The 19,069-nt window shown below is 36.7% G+C and overlaps 1 protein-coding gene across 4 annotated transcripts in view; it reads left to right on the forward strand.

The window, feature by feature from the left end:
* LOC127502379 (disks large-associated protein 2) overlaps positions 1 to 19,069 on the forward strand; it is a 162,176-nt gene that overhangs the window by 23,360 nt on the left and 119,747 nt on the right. For 3 of the 4 annotated variants that reach the window (XM_051875293.1, XM_051875291.1, XM_051875294.1), the window contains exon 2: positions 17,856 to 17,976. The exons of the other annotated variant lie outside the window; for it this stretch is intronic. The gene's annotated coding sequence lies outside the window, so the exon portion shown is untranslated. The remainder of the gene's footprint in view (positions 1 to 17,855; positions 17,977 to 19,069) is intronic. 4 annotated transcript variants of the gene reach the window in all.

Here is a 19,069-nt window from a genome sequence, read left to right on the forward strand (position 1 = left end):
AAAAACATTACTTGTGTACATCTTGAGACAAAACAGTGGCACTGACATATTTTAAGATATGTCAGTACAAGTTGCTTTCAGTTAAAACAGCTCAAGTATGCATTTTAGTCTGGGACTAACTTAAGCCTTGTCTGTGAAACCAGGGGCCAATGTAATAAAACTGTGCCAGATTCATGTTCATCTGTTTTAGATAAAATTGAGCACACATTTCATTTTGCGCCACTCACTATCGTGAAATGTGTAAGAAGCACCATAAAATTATTTCGCTGATATGTCGCTACTGGCATGTTTTTCCAATGAGCCTGGGTTGCAATGACCTGAACTAGTATGAGTATGAAACCCATTGGAGCACATTTTTTTCAAGGTCACATCTTAACAATTTCAACTTTTTTTTTTTTTTTTTTTTTTTTACATTCAGTATAAATAAAAAAATTTGCATTGCTCCTTCTTGTCCATGATACCCGTGATGCTAGCTCATTTCAACATCCTTCTGTTCTGTAATAAGATATGTTCTGGTATAATTGTTGGAGACCTACTGTAAATCAAAGCTACAATGCCATTGACATACAGTACCAGATCCTGTGTGTTGCTTAGCAACCGGTTACAGCTCTTAGAGGAAGGATCCCCATATCCAAAAAAAGACAGTGAGAGCGGTTCCTTGATCTCCCTCTGTGGGTGTTTACATGCGGTATGTATTATACATGCTGATCAAGGCTTCTCTCTCCATCCTCTTACACTGAAAGGTTTGGCTCCATTGTGGCCCTTGTGTGGGATGGGCAGATTCAAGGCCCCTGGTGGGACTGATGTTACATCACTGAAACAGCTATTAGTAAAGATAAACGGGTGCATCTTTAAGAATCCCCACCGATCTGTAGCCCGACCCACATCTGAGGGAGCTGTTAATATTTCGAAGAGAATTTTTGTCGAAGAGACAGAGAGTTGAGAATTATTTTACTCAATCAAAGAAAAAAAAAAAAAATGTAGATTTAGTTATTTAATATATTCAATATAATATATTACATTTATATACATTTATATTAGAGACTTATATTAGGCTACAGGTTTTATTATTATTATTTTTTGTGTGAGTGTTATTTATCACTGCTTCTGTTTTAATGCCTTTGTGTTATCCTTTATTATTAAGATTTTAATATTTTTTTTAGTACGTTGTTTGTAGTTCGTTGTTATGTAAACGTACCCCAAAACTCATATAAAACACATGTGTCATTAAAGAATAAGGTTTTTAAAAGTATAAAAAAACATAACGGGGCTATAATAAATTTTGAAATTTTATTGTTAACAATGACATTATGTGTTTTTTATAATCAATTAACACTGCTTTTGTCATTTTTTACAATATAGACAAAATTTGTCACCAAAAGAATCATTCAGTTTAACTAAAATGTCTGTTTTACCGAATGACAATTTTGGTTATACCAAATGACGATATTTTCAAACAATGCTAACAGGCTGATATCTAGCTAGTTAGCTTGCTAGCAAGCTTGCAAAAGGACAATCAAACATTTTATATTTAGTACAAGTTTTTAAAATATTACAACATTTGCCATGTTTTATAGCGGTTGTACCGAATGACCTGATGTTTCGGGACATGCGTATGAGCAAGTTAAAACATGAATTTTTCAAATAGTTAAGACAGAGTTAATTACTTTGCTTCACGACCATGTGGTCCTTTGCAGGTGTCTGAATGATGTCACATCCTGTCACATGATATTGACCGCATGACTTAATCCAAAATGGTCCCTTTATATTGGTTACTCCGAATGACATCAATGAAAGAAATTTTTCCGGACATTCTTTCTCATAACAAAGCAATGACTTCTACACATAATTTTAATACCATTTTGCACTATGTTGATATATAACATATAATTAAAACCTTTTGGATTCAAAAAGAGATCTAGTTGTACTACCTTACATACTTTGGATGTCATATCTTTGTTTTTTATTATTATTAAGGCCTTTGGACAAAAAAAATGACCCGTCATGTAATTGACCCATATCTTAATACATGATATGCATCTGAGTCATAAACATTAGTAAGAAAACTGATGTAAAAAGGTTTATTGCATCACTGTGTGCCTAATTACAAATTACTAAATTGATTTAAAGGATTAGTTCACTTCAAAATTAAAATTTCCTGATAATTTACTCACCCCCATGTCTTTCAAGATGTTTATGTCTTTCTTTCTTCAGTCGAAAAGAAATTATGGTTTTTGAGGAAAACATTCCAGGATTTTTCTCCATATAGTGGACTTCAATGGCTACCAACAGGTTGAAGGTCCAAATTGCAATTTCAATACAGGTACTTCCGCCTACGTCATGAGTGACCTTTCCAACGTGATTACGTAATGCGTGGCACCTCGCAGAGCTAGTGCAAGATGAGCATTTGTGGTTAGAAAGTATATACATTTTATTTATTTTTTTAGAAAATGATGTGTAGAATTTTCCGTTAGAAAGTGCTAATAAATTTCTCAATTAATTACAAAGACATGGCAAGTAACACATTGACTAAAACATGAAATTTTGACTAAACATGACTAAAATAGTATTTCTTGTAAAATGTACTTCAACAGGCTAATCTCTGTTTTATTTACAACTTCGAAAACTCTTTTTTTTTTTTTTTCAGCGTATAACTATTACTTATTCCGTGGTTATTGATGGCAACAGAATGCTTCTCTGAAGCTCTTTAAGCTTGCTGAATCGTACCTCAGCAAACATTCAGCTCCTGTGGCTCTATGATTAAAAGCTTCTCTAATTAGATCAAACTGATAGCACCCTGGCATCGTTCCAAAGCACAACCCCTTGAGAAATCTCTTGTACAGTCGTACAGAAGCCAAGTGTTGGTGGTAATGCTTAAATGTGAGCACATGCTGAGATTCAGCTTGGCTCAATCCTGTTAGACTGTTATATTCAACCCGTGTATGATGAGCCTGATCAATTAAAATTGGGTCGTGTCTCATTGTTGATGCTTGATGCTGTGCTGCTCCAGGGGCATCTCACTAATCGAGATAAATCGCTATCTGAGTCGCTGCGATCGATATGTGCTTCACAACACACCCATTGACTATCCACAGTCACGGCAGACTCCATGCTGTGCATATCTATGCCTCACCGGATTTCACATTTGCTAATTTTGTTGTGTTCTTTGACCCATTCGGCAAGTAAACAGAATTTAATTTAATCTATAAGAGGATGAAAGGAAATTAACTGTGAATTAGGTGTGTGATGTTTTTTTTTCGGCTGTTCGCAAACGTCCTTGCAAAGATGTCAGGCCCTTGCTAAATTCATTTTATTGCTCACAAACACTTCAATGTAAGGTTTTTTTTTTTTTCTTTTTTTTCAAATGGTCATTGACATGAGAGTGTCCACAAAGAATAGGTATATTGAAATAAATAAATAAATAAAACTAGTTTAACATACATGTGCCAAGTCCTCAGAAATGTACTCTTTGTATTAATGTTGGTTTCATTTTGTTCTGATTTTTGTTTTGGGGATCATGTTCAAGAAAAGTTTCAATTTAATGACTCAAAAAAGTCATGTAAAAACCATTAAGTGAAAAGTATAACATAGTTTCCTACACATGGATGATGAATGAATGAATGAATGAATATTACATGGTCATCTCATGAATTATTTATTTAATTTAAGTTTTGAGGAGTCACACCACATTTTCAACCTGAGCTATCGTTGCCATTACTTAGATTTTTTTCACTATGATAGTTTATCAAGACTGACCCTCACCAGTTATCATGTTGACATTTTTCTACTTAAAGGTGCAGTAAGCGATTTCACAACACACTTGCAGCCAATCAGCAGTAGGGGGCGTGTTCACTCATGATGGGGGAGGAGAGAGAATGAGCCAATCAGCAGTAGGGGGCATGTCCACTCATGATTAGGGAGGAGAGAGAGTGAGCAAGAAGGAGATCTGAAGAAAGACTGTAGAAAGAAAGATGGCTGAGAGACATTACAAAAGAGAAAAGGTTAGAGGAATATTACTGGAAAAAGAAGGGTTATGACCAGGCAAGAGCGTTAATGACCCGCGTTAATATTAGAAAAGCTTTCCAGCACTGGAGAGACTTAAGCAGGAAGACTGGTTGTGTTGTTTCTGCTCCATTCATAAGTAATATTTACTATGTTTCACAGAACTAAGATATGCTGTTGTTGTAATGTTAGCTACAGTAACAGGACCGTTTTGAGTGTCATTGTTTGTCTGGAGCTGGTGTTCTGATGGCGATTAATAACCAACTCGTTTATATAAACTCCTGTTTACTGTATGTTCCTTTTTTCAAGTAACTAGTAAAGCATTACTTCTAAATTTTCAACAAAATATCTGAGCTACTTTTTCAAATAAGTAACACAGCAAATTACTTTGTTTTCCCATTTATTGACTGACAGCAATCCTGTCCCCCTGTTGAGAGAAATTGGGAGTGCAGAGGCGTTGTGTGCACTGTGTAAACATGATGGTTATTCTAGACTAGTTCTAGACTAAATGTGAGCATACATTTACTCATTTACTTCTTCTCCTGCATCCTATTCTTCTGTATTCCAGAATGGCAGCACAGCTGAAAGGCTTGTTTGTTTGAACTGTGCCCTCTACTGTACAGATGTGAATTTGCATTTCCTTCAGCCTGAGGCTTATTCATTTCACTTTTGGTGCGAAAGGGCCTTTACATGCATCAAGAATAGAACTTTTTAGTTGTTATAAAAACAAACAAACAGCCCAGCCCAGATGAGAAAAAGTAACGCAAAAGTAATGTAACACAGTACTTTCCATAAAAACTAACTAAGTAACGCAATAGTTACTTTTTTAGGGAGTAAGGCAATATTGCAATGCATTACTATTAAAAGTAACTTTCCCCAACACTGTTTATGACCAAAAAAAATTGATTTTCAGGAACAAAAGTTAAAAAAAAAAAAAAAAAAAAAAATTGTCAAGATTATTTTTTTGCGTAGCAATCATTGTATTATATATACAATTATTTTACATAACTTTACATAACCTAAAGTACAGTAGCTGTTTATCTAGTTTAATTTGATTAGTTTTGCATTCATGCTAACTTCAAACCCACATGTTAAAACATCTATTTTATTGGCTGTTTGGGGTCGGGTAACAGTTCATTAAAAATGTTTTAATCAACCCCTTAAGATGATCCCAATTAGTCCAGTTATCAATCACATCCTCTGTTAAGGCAAAGTCATGTGATTTTTTGTTGCGCATCAAGGGATTTATGTGGTAAATGTGTTTTCATTGTAGTTTATGAGCATGTCTTATCAGATAAAAACAATCAGCCTCAATTGAGCACATACGTACATTTTTTTTTTTTTTTTTTTTGGTGTACATTTTTAGAATTTATTCGCATCTTGGCATCATGCCATCCAGTGTTTTTTTTTATGTGATATCGTAAAATTCACATAAAAATAAGCAACATAGCTAATGACTGAATGTGACAGGAATACAGTACATACACATAATCTGACATTAACATATAATTTGTAATTGTGTAGTACAAGTCCAAGTGAGTTTTATTTGTAGTAGACAAATGTGGCTACCAAAGTTTGAGAGATCTAGCATGAACAACCACTGAGTTACTGATGCTCAAACAAAAAGTGTTACTACCACCCTCAGTCTCCCCTCAACAGTGTTTCTCAGAAATTGCTTACAGAACTTTTAATCAAATTGAATTTAAATTCAAAAAATAAATATATGCACATCATAATAGAGGTATATTCAAGTCATTTACTTATATGAATTGCAGTTCAAATAAATAAAGAAATATTTTTATATTCAATACTCATTTTGATAAATGCGGAAGCTTTCTATTTCAGTAATGCCAGCTTTAGGTCTTTTGGGATATCTATGTACCAGCTTTGCATGTTGTTCAGTTGCAATATGTTTGAATGGTGTGTCTTTTATCCATTCTCAAAAACTCCCCTCTGTAACTCCTTCAAAGTGATCATTGGTTTCTCTTTTATGTTCCCACTGAGAGTTTTGAGTGAAAGCCTTTCCTAGGCACTATCTGTGTACCTTGATGTAACTTCCACTTCCTGATAATTGAACAAACAGCACCCAATGGGACATCTCAGCACTTGGATGCTGTTTTGTACTGTTTCCTTAATTTATGCATTTGTAGTTAATCTTCAGTTACTTTATGCCTCATTTTCACAGGTGTCCTTCAGATTCACAGCCCGAATAATGATCCCTCAGCTGTGGGGTTTTTAAACTGAAAATGTGGTAGTTATTTTAATGGCTCACAGGTAGAGGTCATTTGCAACAAAATTGTGTTCACATTACTTAGAGCTCTTGCAACACAGCCATAGAATATCTAAACAAATATTTTGTTTTTATGTGATCTACCGTTTAGAGCAGGAGTGTCCAAACTTGGTCCTGCAGAGTTTAGCTCCAACTTTCCTTGCCTGAACACACCTGCCTGAAAGTTTCTAGTATGCCTAGTAAAACCTTGAATGGCTGGTCCAGGTGTGTTTAATTGGGGTTGGAGCTAAAGTCTGCAGGACAGTGTCCCTCAAAGAGCAGGATTGGACACCCCTGGTGTAAAGAAAATTTACCATTTTTGAGTTCAGGAATAACCAGTCACATTACATGACTTCAATCTTGAAAAACCTAATTACCTAAAGACCCCATGAAATAGTTTTCCTCTTCATATTTTCTATTGAAACAGGAAGTCGGTGTAGCAAATTTCAGAAACGTTTTCCTTATTTTAATTATCTGATAGACTATAGTAGTTACATATATACCAGTTAGTAAAGAGCTGTGCAGGTAAACTTCACTCCCCTGGCCTCAAGAGGTGCACTAGCAACTGACGTGAGAGACTACAGGTCTTTAGCGTCCTTGTTAGCAGGCCCGCCTCCCATGCCAGAGACTCTGGTTTGAATCCAACTTGGAGCAGGTCGAGCAGGACTGGTTACATTTGGTGCCATGACCCGGATAGGTTTAAGGGAGTGAGTATAACGGAGACAAGCTAGTAAGTGCTGTGCGAGGAAACCTCACTCCCCTGTCCTCAAAAGGCACACTAGAGACTGTGGTCTTTAGCATCCTTGTTAGCTCGCCCGTCTCCCATGCTGGAAACAGCGGTTCGAATCCCGCTCGGCGCAGTGCAAGTAGGACCGGTTACCAGTGTTGTGCAAGTTACTTTCAAACTGTAATACATTATAGATTACTTGTTACTGTTATTTAAAAGTAATTCTTTACCTTACAATATTACTGTCTCAGAATTGTAATGCGTTACATTACTCCTGTATTACTTTTGAGTTACTTTCACCAAAATAACTACAGAAGTAGAACTTTAAGTTCTAAAATGACAAAATGTACTGCAGAGCATTTTATATCCAGTAGAGGGCGATATGATGTAGCAATGACTGTGGGCTATCCAGGCTACTAACAATATAGCTTATAATTGGCAAAGTGAAGACTCAAGACAATGCAAGAAAGGATGACAGACAGAATCACAAACGATCCAAGTCTGTTAAAAGTATGGTAGAGGTATAAAGTGATTATCTGACAAAGTCGAAGTAATGCGCATACGTCCATCTCGCGAATGTACAGTCTTCTTCTGCCATCTTCACCCATTATCCGCTTTTCCACTGGCCAGCGCGAGCACAGAGGCCGAAATCATGTCGCGTTTCCACTGTCAGCCCATTAGCCTTGCAGCCCTCCTATAAAACCTGCCCTAAACATGCCTTCACTGGACTACGTCACACAATACAAAGTTACACCAGCGAGAGGGATATGAATGAAATAAATCGCTAAACAAATATATCAGAAGCTGTCATTTAGTCTTTATTTACAAACTTGGACACCACACGCGCTATTGACTGACCACGAACAGGTAATAGAACTTACTTGCAGCATTTTTCATTCGTTAAAGTCTACTTTCTAATAAAAATTTCCTGATAATTTACTCACCCCCATGCCATCCAAGATGTCCATGTCCTTATAGTGGACTTCAGTTGGCCCCAAACAGTTGAAGGTCAAAATTACAGTTTCAGTGCAGCTTCGAGGGGATTTATCTAGCGAAACAATCGGTCGTATTTTTCAAAAAGCTTACGCTGAATGTCCTACACCTTCCCTATTCAACTTACGGAACGAACATGGCGTCAGTTCTGTTTTTTCCATAAGTTTAATAGGGAAGGTGTAGGACATTCAGCATAAGCTTTTTGAAGAATATGGAATCGCGGTCTGGTGGAAGCACTTGTGATGCGAACATTTGTGTCTAAAGCATATACATTTTCATTTTTTAAAGAAAATGACCGATCGTTTGCTAGATAAGACCCTTATTCCTCCTCTGGGATCATTGTAAAGCCATTTGAAGCTGCACTGAAACTGTAATTTTTACCTTCAACCGTTTTTTTTTTTTTTTTTAACAATTAAATTTTGGGCTAAAAGTGTGTACTGAACATGTACCGAGTAAAATATTACTGAAAATTGATTAGTGATGCCTTACACTACTGCGTTACAGCAAAAAGCAATATGTTACTGTAATACATTAGGCTACTTTTGTAACGCGTTACTCCCAACACTGCCGGTTACACATAGGCCATGAATTTCAACTTTATAGTTTTAGTCAGAAGCAGGCGATACTTGCAGGGACATTTACATTCTAGAGTGCATTTTATTGGACAAAAAAATTGTATATTCCTATGAGTGAAATATTTCTGGTTCATTTCAGGAGAAATATTGTAGTGTGTTTATGTGCTAAAGCATAATTGGTAACTATAATTTATAATACAAGTGCACTAATATGCACAAATAGATTACCTCAAAGCAGACATGGACTAAAAGCCACAAATTTCCAGTTTTGATTACATGAGAAATTTAATGCCAATGCCATATGAATTAATCTTGGCTAATACAGACACTTTGCTGATGTACAGTAATTGCTTATAGCCGAGGCTGAATTCTGAGACAGTTTGTAGTAGAAACATCTTGTCCATTTAGATTCAAGCAAGAGGCTTCCACAGTAATTGATTTGGTTCTTCAACATACAACAATATTAGCATGTTTGATATTACAACAGATGGACAAAAATAAGCTTTAAAATAAGAAGAGACAATATTGTGAGGGCCTTGTGAGGATGACAGATTCTGTAACCATGGTTACACAGCCACATTATCCTCATCCTTGCTAATTCAGTGATATTCAGAATCTTTGCAGCAAATGAAGTGTCACTTCCAGTTCAATGAAGATGACCAAAAGAAAACAATAAATAACAATAAATAAAATAAGGTGTATTTATATGTGTGTGTGTGCGTGTTTATGGGTCATTATAGGTTTAGGGGTAGGGGTAGTGTAGGGGGATAGAAAACACGGTTTGTACAGTATAAAAACCATTACGCCTATGGAATGTCCCCACAATTCACAAAAACAAATGTATGTGTGTGTGTGTGTGTGTGTGTGTGTGTGTGTGTGTGTGTGTGTGTGTGTGTGTGTGTTTGATGCATGGTGAGTTTCTCAAGGTCAGTCAATAAGCTTTGAAATGACTCACAGATGTTGCTGCTGTGTCCAATCTATAGAGTATATAGTGATGTGGATTGTCTTACATTTCAGTGGTATTGGTAACATAAACCATCATTATTGTTATCACTTACTTGTGCCAGTTGCCTATTATGTTCACGAATATCAGTCCCATGAAATTTGAGATTGTTTGTTAAAAAAAAAAAGCAAAGCTGCCCTTCCTCGATGCATATCTCAAAACCTGAACTAAACAAATTCATGGAGACTATATTTAGTATTGTATTATTATTCTTTAATGATAGTTGACTGCAGCTTCCCTGTAGGCAGAGTCATGAGTTCATGTGTTTTGTGTATCCTTAGCATACATTTTGTAAAAATACTGTAATATAATAATTTCATTTTTATACCACTGTTTATAAAAAATGCAGTGCAGGTATCTGTGCAAGGATAAACTTTTAATTGATTTAATTGGCTATTTGACAAAAAACAGCCAAGTAATTGTGACGCTTTATCACTAATAAGCTCGTTACTGGAAAAGCTACACTATTTTGAAAATCACTGAGCTGCTGATAAATCTTGTTATTGGCATCACCATTTTAGGTAGTTTCTCCCCAACTTTTGACCATGGAGTGAAATTTCTACAAAATATCCAAAATTCTGAAACAAGTATCCTCATATATCCCATATTGTTTGTATAAGATGCTCTTTATGCTATTGTTTTTGTCTTCAATCTTTAATCTCTGTATATTATTTTAATTAAGGTTTTAGACACTCTAATTTATTATTATTATTATTATTATTATTATTAATGTAAATTGGTCTTAAGATTTTTAGATTTTTAGAAAGGCTCTATATAAATAAAATGTAACAAATTATTATTATTATTAATAGTAATAATAATAATAAATTGTTTTTAGAATGGCTCTTAAGACTTAAAATTATTTATGTATTTGTTTTTTTTTTTGTATTATTATTAGTAGTAGTAGTAGTAGTAGTAGCAACAGCAGCAGCAGCAGTATTATTATTATTAATATTATTAATAATATTTTTGTAAGCTGACCTTTTTAGAGTTTTTAGAAAGGCTTATATAAATGAAATGACAAATTATTTTTATATTATTATTATTATTATGAATAATAATATTAATAATAATTCAACTTTCAGGACTTTCAGCTGGTATTGCTCTATACCTGAGAAATGATCAGTGCGAATGGTCTTAAAGGGGATCTATAATGCCCCTTTTACAAGATGTAATATAAGTCTCTGGTGTCCCCAGAATGTGTCTGTAAAGTTTCAGATCAAAATACCCCACAGATCATTTATTATAGCTTGTCAAATTTGCCCCTCTTTGGGTGTGAGCAAAAACACACAGTTTTTGTGTGTGTCCCTTTAAATGCAAATGAGCTGCTGCTCCCAGCCGGAGCTTTAACAGCTTTCACTTTGGTTGCTCAACAACAACAAAGTTGGAGAATCTGACACTGATGGAGAGACTCAGGAAGAAGTTACAACTTTTAGAATGCAACTGGACATTTCTGAATGGTTAGTGGATAAATTTATGTAGTTGCTGTGGAATTTATTATAACTCATCGACTAGCATGTGCCGTCATGTTAATCAAAATAATTTTGTGAAGCAGTCTGGCGTAAAATGACGGCATGGCAACAACGCTACAACAACCTTTCCTCTTCTCTAAAGCAGCCCAACATGGCCTCACCCCCTTTGTTATGTGTTCTCGGGGCAGGGTTTATGTATGATGTATGTAGGTTTAGTGATGTCACTAACCCGGGAAGAAGCTTGTTGTAGTCCCTACCAGCCATTTGTTGTAGTCCTTAAACAGAGAATTCTTTAAACGAAAATATCTCCCTTTGCATTGAACTTTGAGCGTTTTAACTTTGCAGATGTTGTTTATGCTCAAACAGCAACATTACACACTAACTAAAGTTAATAATCAACCACCCCTTTAAAATTCTTCATTGTCAGTGTTACTGTGCTTAAAACACAGAATAGTGTCATTTGAACTCAAGCCTGTTTGTTGCTCTTGTTGGAATGACAGTCTCTGGAAACCATTCAACTGTTTGGAGCTGTCTTGGTCTCACAGGTGGAACTGAACATGGCAGAACATTCTAATGAACTGCATGAAACTGCTTTCATATCTCAGGGGTGGAGTCTCATTTTCCACTAACTCCATGTGTTGCTTGATAAGAAATGTCAGTTTCAAATCATCAGACAATCATTGCCCTGCGGGAGACAGAAGAGAGAAGAGAGAAACACTCTGGGCCATTAGAGTGGAAGTGTCTCTTTGCAATGCTGCTGCCAGAAGATCTTATCCCAAATGAACTCAGGGGAAATAAGGCACACATTTGATGGGTAAATAGATGAGTGCATGTCGTAGTCTAAACCACCACACATAAAAGACCGTCAGTCCCAACATTGCTTGGTAAATTATTTGTATGTTATTACAATGGGTGCGTTAAAACAGCTTTTAGTCACTCAAAGGAGAATTAAATAGACTCGATTTGACCAACACTATATTAGTCAGTACATTAAACAATACAAGATAAACAAACAAATAAATAAAGAGGCAAAGTCATCTCTTTAATGACATATGGAACACAAATGTAATTATGTAGTTAGTTTTTGGGGGGTTAAACATATTTGGTAACACTTTATTTTATAGTGTCATTGTTACATATGTTACATGTAGTTACTATAGTAATAACTATAAATTATGCATAATTACATGCAACTAACCCGTTACATGTGCAACATAAATTATGATATGTGTAGTGGTTAAAATACAGTGGTTAAAATACACTTTACACTTTACAAACTATATATACTCATCATGATTATTTTGCAGTTTTATTTCCAGTATGTACCAGTATATGCCATTCCTAGTACTTTCTGAAGGCATAAATATCCCAAATACATAATAATGAATAAATAAAAGGTATTAGCTTAGTCAGATGGTAGATTAAACACATTTCAATCATAACAACTAATGTAAGTAAGTTTTGTATAGAAAGTACTAGGGCTGCACAATTAATCGCAATTAAATCGCACGTGATTTGGCAAAGACTGTGATTATTTCATGCGTAGCTTGTCAGAGCTGTATGGCTCTGTGATCAGTAGTAAATGCTTCTCCATCTGAAAGCCAGAGGGCGCTCTTTTGCAGAAACTGCAAATATGCCCTGCTGCCAAAGTAGATAACACACGTCATTCCAGGAAATCTCTATGGGCATCACACTATCACTGTAGCTGAATAAACAGATTGAAACACTTTGATTGATTAAACATGGCTAATAAACACACGACTGCCTTATTCTGTGTAAGAAGCCACATCATCTCACAGAAGGATGCTAAACTGTCGTTATGAAGTGAGTTTGGAGTAAAAAAATGTTATTAAATGTTGTATTTTGTTAGACAAGATGTTAATAAATGCTTCTCATGTTTGGAAAGATGTTTGATGCGTGTTACTTTTTTAAATGCACATTATAAGCAACTCAAACTCGCAGTGCTTTCAAATGGATTAGCATTTGGAGCCATACTTCATTGACAAGTCGCGCATAAAAAAATAATCGCAGCCTTTGTGATTTCATAATCGCACTAAGCCAAATCGTTTACTCGCGATTTCAATGTTCTAATCGTGCAGCCCTAGAAAGTACTACTAGAAAATAGTTTTGGCATGTTAATAAATATGGCAATTTGCTGCTGCAGAACAAATATGGACTTGCTACTGCTATTAGATACACAGACATGCTGCTATGAGCATGTAAGATATGCTGCTGCTGCATGAATAGAAATACTTAAATCCTGTAGCAGATCTAGGCAGGTGGAGCTGGGGGAGGTGGAGGGTTTCTGAGAAACTGATAAGACACTGCAGGTCTAGCCTACAGAAAATGCTGAAGCGTTTAAATGTTGAGCAAGCACTCTCACTGGCTGCAGGATCAGCAGACGCCAATCAGTTTGCTATGTGTTAATGATATGATCGTTTGCAGATTGCATGTAAAGGACCTGAGTCTCATCTAGAGTTTCATGTCTGAAGTAGATATTAAAATTGTACAAAACTGTACTTTAAAAATCATCCTATCAACGTGGAAAAGGCACCTGTTTCATAGAATGACCCCTAAACAGAGGATAATGGAGAGTCTTTTCTCGCAGAGTTTTTCACACCAAATGTGTGAACCACATAAAGTGCTGCAGGGATCTGAGTGTTATTATATTACAGGGACTTTCCTGCTTGAACTTCATCCAGCATGAGAGAAATTCTCAGAATTAGACTTAGGCCTTAAAGCCCACGTACACCTTTTCCAATATACATGGAAAAAGTCCTTTACTTTTGTACCATTTTAATTTTTAAGTTCACTCAATTTCAGTCAGCTTCTTCCACCAGATCATTTTTCACCATCCCTTTAAAGTCCTGTTCAGTAATTGAACTTAATGTAACTCCACAAAAATGTTTTGCTGTTTCACTGTATGTGGCAGTATAAAGTGAAACAATTGTAAAGGAGGTTAAGCTCTCAAAGGTGTCAATGCTATGGTGCTATCAATCATTGCTCTGTTTTAGTGAAACTGACTAGTAATGAGCTGTGTTTATTAGCGACTGACGCTAGAGGCTGCGTTCTTTAGCGTCCTTGTTATCATGCACGCCTGCCATGCTGGTGAAGCTGGTTTGAACCCTGCTCGGACTGTGTGTGAGTAGCACCAGTTACATTGGTGCCGTGACCCGGATAGGAGTGAGGGGGTAAGTGTAATGGAGGCCAGTTAGTAAAGAGCTGTGCAGGTAAACCCCACTCCTCTGGCCTCGAGAGGCATGCTAGAGACTGATGCTAGAGGCTGCGGGAAGACCAGTTATATTGGTGCCATGACCCGGATAGGAGTGAGGTTTATGGGGATGAGTGTAATGGAGTCCAGTTAGTAAAGAGCTATGCAGGTAAACCCCACTCCTCTGGCCTCGAGAGGCATTCGAAAGACTGATACTAGAGGCTGCAGTAAGACCAGTTAAATTGGTGCCGTGACCCGGATAGGAGTGAGGTTTATGGGGGTGAGTGTAATGGAAGCCAGATAGTAAAGAGCTGTGCAGGTAAACCCCACTCCTCTGGCCTCGAGAGGCATTCTAGAGACTGATGCTAGAGGCTGAGGTAAGACCAGTTAAATTGGTGCCGTGACCCGGATAGGAGTGAGGTTTATGGGGGTGAGTGTAATGGAAGCCAGATAGTAAAGAGCTGTGCAGGTAAACCCCACTCCTCTGGCCTCAAGAGGCACATTAGAGACTGATGCTAGAGGCTGCGGTAAGACCAGTTATATTGGTGCCGTGACCCGGACAGGAGTGAGGTTTATGGGGATGAGTGTAATGGAGGCCAGTTAGTAAAGAGCTGTGCAGGTAAACCCCACTCCTCTGGCCTCGAGAGGCATTCGAAAGACTGATACTAGAGGCTGCAGTAAGACCAGTTAAATTGGTGCCGTGACCCGGATAGGAGTGAGGTTTATGGGGGTGAGTGTAATGGAAGCCAGATAGTAAAGAGCTGTGCAGGTAAACCCCACTCCTCTGGCCTCAAGAGGCACATTAGAGACTGATGCTAGAGGCTGCGGTAAGACCAGTTATATTGGTGCCGTGACCCGGATAGAAGTGAGGTTTATGGGGATGAGTGTAATGGAGGCCAGTTAGTAAAGAGCTGTGCAGGTAAACCCCACTCCTCTGGCCTCGAGAGGCATGCTAGAGACTGATGCTAGAGGCTATGGTAAGACCAGTTATATTGGTGCCGTGACCCGGATAGGAGTGAGGTTTATGGGGGTGAGTGTAATGGAGGCCAGTTAGTGAAGAGCTGTGCAGGTAAACCCCACTCCTCTGGCCTCAAGAGGCACATTAGAGACTGATGCTAGAGGCTGCGGTAAGACCAGTTATATTGGTGCCGTGACCCGGATAGAAGTTAGGTTTATGGGGATGAGTGTAATGGAGGCCAGTTAGTAAAGAGCTGTGCAGGTAAACCCCACTCCTCTGGCCTCGAGAGGCACGCTAGAGACTGATGCTAGAGGCTACGGTAAGACCAGTTATATTGGTGCCGTGATCCGGATAGGAGTGAGGTTTATGGGGGTGAGTGTAATGGAGGCCAGTTAGTGAAGAGCTGTGCAGGTAAACTCTACTCCCATGACCTCAAGAGGCACATTAGAGGCTGCCTCTAGAGGCTGTGGTCTTTAGCATCCTTGTTAGCGTGCGCGTCTCCCATGCCGATGATGCTGGTTTGAATCGCGCTCGGAACGGGTTGAGAAGGACCTGTTACATAAGCATCCTGACCAGCCTGACACAGCAACATTAGATTAACTAAAGGTGCAAATTTAAGGCAGTATTATTTGTTTGGCCGACTAATGGCAGGTGGAAGTAGTGTTCAAGTTTTCTGACAAATTCCGTTTGGTGACGCCAGTGATACAGAAATGACACACTCGACCTTTAAAATGTATTATAAATAAATAAATAATCAAAAAGGTAAAGATGACTTTAAATCCTCAAAAATATTATGAAATATTATAATGTATTTTTATTGGTTATATGGTTATATGGTATTTTTCAAAATTGTATTACGTTCACGTGTGATCCTCAGATGATGTTGTTCTCAAGCTCCTTGAAGAGAAACTGGGGGTCAGTTTAAGAGAAAAAAAAAAAACAGATTTTATAGTTCCCATAGAAACAATATCCCTTGAATACTCAGTATTACTTGTCTGATGGACTGACAGAAAAAAACAGAAACATCTTCAATTAACATCATCTTACTCTCAGGTTTCTCTTAAAATAATGTGTTCCTTAGTTTTTTTATTAATCTAATCTGTGTGTAAAATTTCCACATATTCAAAGGTTAATTTGGTCTAGTGGCAGCGGCTGTTACCATGAAGTCCCAGATGACTTAATCTAGTTTTAATCTGTATTTACATTGCATGCTGAATCAACAGGGTTTGCCCTGAATCAAAGAGGAGGCATTCACTCCTTTTTTTCTCTCACTATTGTGAATATTTAAGCAATTGTTTAACATTTCACTTTATGAGACTATGCAGTAGTTTCCATGGTGATTTAATGCCATGTTCAGCAATACCTTGATTAGGAAGTTTAATTGCCCATTTACTTTCTTCTTTATATTTATTATCTCTTTATATCAGTCACTCTTTCTCTTGCATTATTTGCATTAAAATATATTTCTGAGAAATGAAATATAACTTTACCTACCATTTAGTTTTTAAAGTACTAACATTTTCACTTTGAAATTATTTGGAGATAATCACTAGTATGTTCTGACCACAAATGTACAATTTCTTTTTATTTTCTCTTTGTTTGATCAAAATTATGACATTATCACTTACCTACCACTAAACTTGTCTCCAGACGATAATTCGATACTTCATATTAAAACACACTGTATATAAATCTTAAGAAAAACAGAAAAATCTTTTAAATAAACATTACTACCACCACTGTTTGATATATATATTAAATACATTAAATACATTTATGTACATATATTAAATACATTAAATACATTTTGCAAAATTAAATGAAATTAAAGTCTTTATCTGAAAGTCTTTTTTCGATATTTCTCCTGCTCTGAGTTTAACAACGTTAAATATACACAGGCTATGTGTTCTAATATATATAATTTTAACTAACTTTGCTTATATGTAAAATTCTGTCCCATTTGAAAAAGCTAGGCATCCTATATAAACTTTTGATTGTACATTTTCCACTGAGGTAAAAATTGTTAGAAGATCTCTTAACACTTCTCTAATGAGAGTTAGTTAGTTGACATGTAGTTGTAAAATTACTTATAGTTAGTAGAATGTCAAAAGTGGACCATCGAAATAAAGTGTAATCTTTGCAGGCTCATGTTTCACAAGCAAACAGATTCTTGCAGAGTATAACTATTGCAATTTAATCCATGTATTATGTTGAAGCCAAATGGCCAATAACTCATTTTATTTATTTATTTTTTTTTACTTGTCAAAACCAAATTTTACTTACATTTGGCACTCAAGTGGTCAGTTTTGGTCCTTGCATACATCTATAGTTCTTGAAGTTTATTATTCCGTTTTGATTCCTAAATAACCGTTTATTGATATTTTAAATTATTGTTGTATTTGAGTAATATAGTGGAAAAAGTTCAGTTCATGATGAATAATGCCCATCCATTTGGAGAGTTGAGCAATTTTTCTAAAATATGTTTTACTAAATCCAAATTGGATTTGCATAATATAAAATATATTCTTAACTGACGGTGAACGCCTTTATAATCTGACGATCTTAGCTCAGGTTTCATCATCTCGTAATTTTTGTGATTTTCATTTCGACCTTTTTCTTTTCTCTCCTCTCCCTCTGTCATGAAGTGAGGAGCTGTTTATAGGGTGAGGCATTCACTAGCAGGGGCCGATGGGTCCTGCCATCAGAGCGCCACCGTCCTGTGTGTGCGAGGGCAGCGGTGGGCGTGAGTGGGAGACTGAATCAAAGGTGAGCTCTTGCTCAGGCACCCAGCGCAACTCTTTTCTCTGGCATTCGCTTCCTTCAGCTTTATGTAACAGTTTATTGGGACAAAACACAAAGAACTGACTGTAAACTTAATTCTCTCTCAGATGTTGATTTGTCTGAATGAAAGAGAAAGCCAGCTGTCTTTTCTCTTTTAGGTGTTGGGTTAGATTACCGTCACTTTGGTGAAGAGGAGCTTAGTGCCTGAAACCTCTTGTCTGTCTTATTCGAATGTTAGTTACTGAGCCGAGCTCTCCTGCTGTTACTCCATTAGCTGTTTGTTGCAAGCCCAATATTTACACTAATGGCATATTATTTCCAGGGACCTCAGTTACCCCTTACAGGAAGGCAATCCAATATTTTTAGCTCACGTGCCGGTGGATTGATGCCTGTTGCTCTGCTTTCTTCACTAGTGATCTTTTGTTTCACTGGAGATATGGTGTGGAGGTGGAAAGACTTCATAATGCAGAGTTACGCAACTGGCACTGGAGAAGATACAAGTGCAGCTTTCCTTTAAGCAAATGTAGTTCATTTTTTGTCTCATTTGTAAGGTGCTTGGGTAAATTGTAGTGTCCTCTTGGGTCATTCCTGTTTTGTAGTACTTTTGAGCCCTGTCATTTTTATAAAAATGAATATGATTGTGTTGTAATTTAAGGATGTATTATAAAGGGTAGAGGAGTTTACTGAAAAATATGCTCTGTTCTAGCTCAGGCACTTTATTGACACATACATGTTGGTGCATTGTAATTACATTTAAAATACTTGCATTTAATTAACATTTGTGGTTACATTGTTAACTTTACCCCTAATCGTAACCCAGCCATTACACCAAAACCTAATTGTAATCCCTATAATCCTAACCCTACCACATCTTTACTCCTAAACCTACATGTACTTCAAACTCATTAGCAGTAAATGTGTGAATCCATATATAGATATGTAATGTTAGTAGTAGTTAAAGCCACTTAATGTAGTGTGACCAAAAGCAGTAGTGTAGTTAATACACATTTTTTTTCTAGTTTTGTCATAAACCACAAACCACTGGAAATGAGGCCTTTGAATATTGTTGTGAACAATG

Source organism: Ctenopharyngodon idella, chromosome 20, assembly GCF_019924925.1.
Source record: "Ctenopharyngodon idella isolate HZGC_01 chromosome 20, HZGC01, whole genome shotgun sequence".
Lineage (NCBI taxonomy): Eukaryota > Metazoa > Chordata > Actinopteri > Cypriniformes > Xenocyprididae > Ctenopharyngodon > Ctenopharyngodon idella.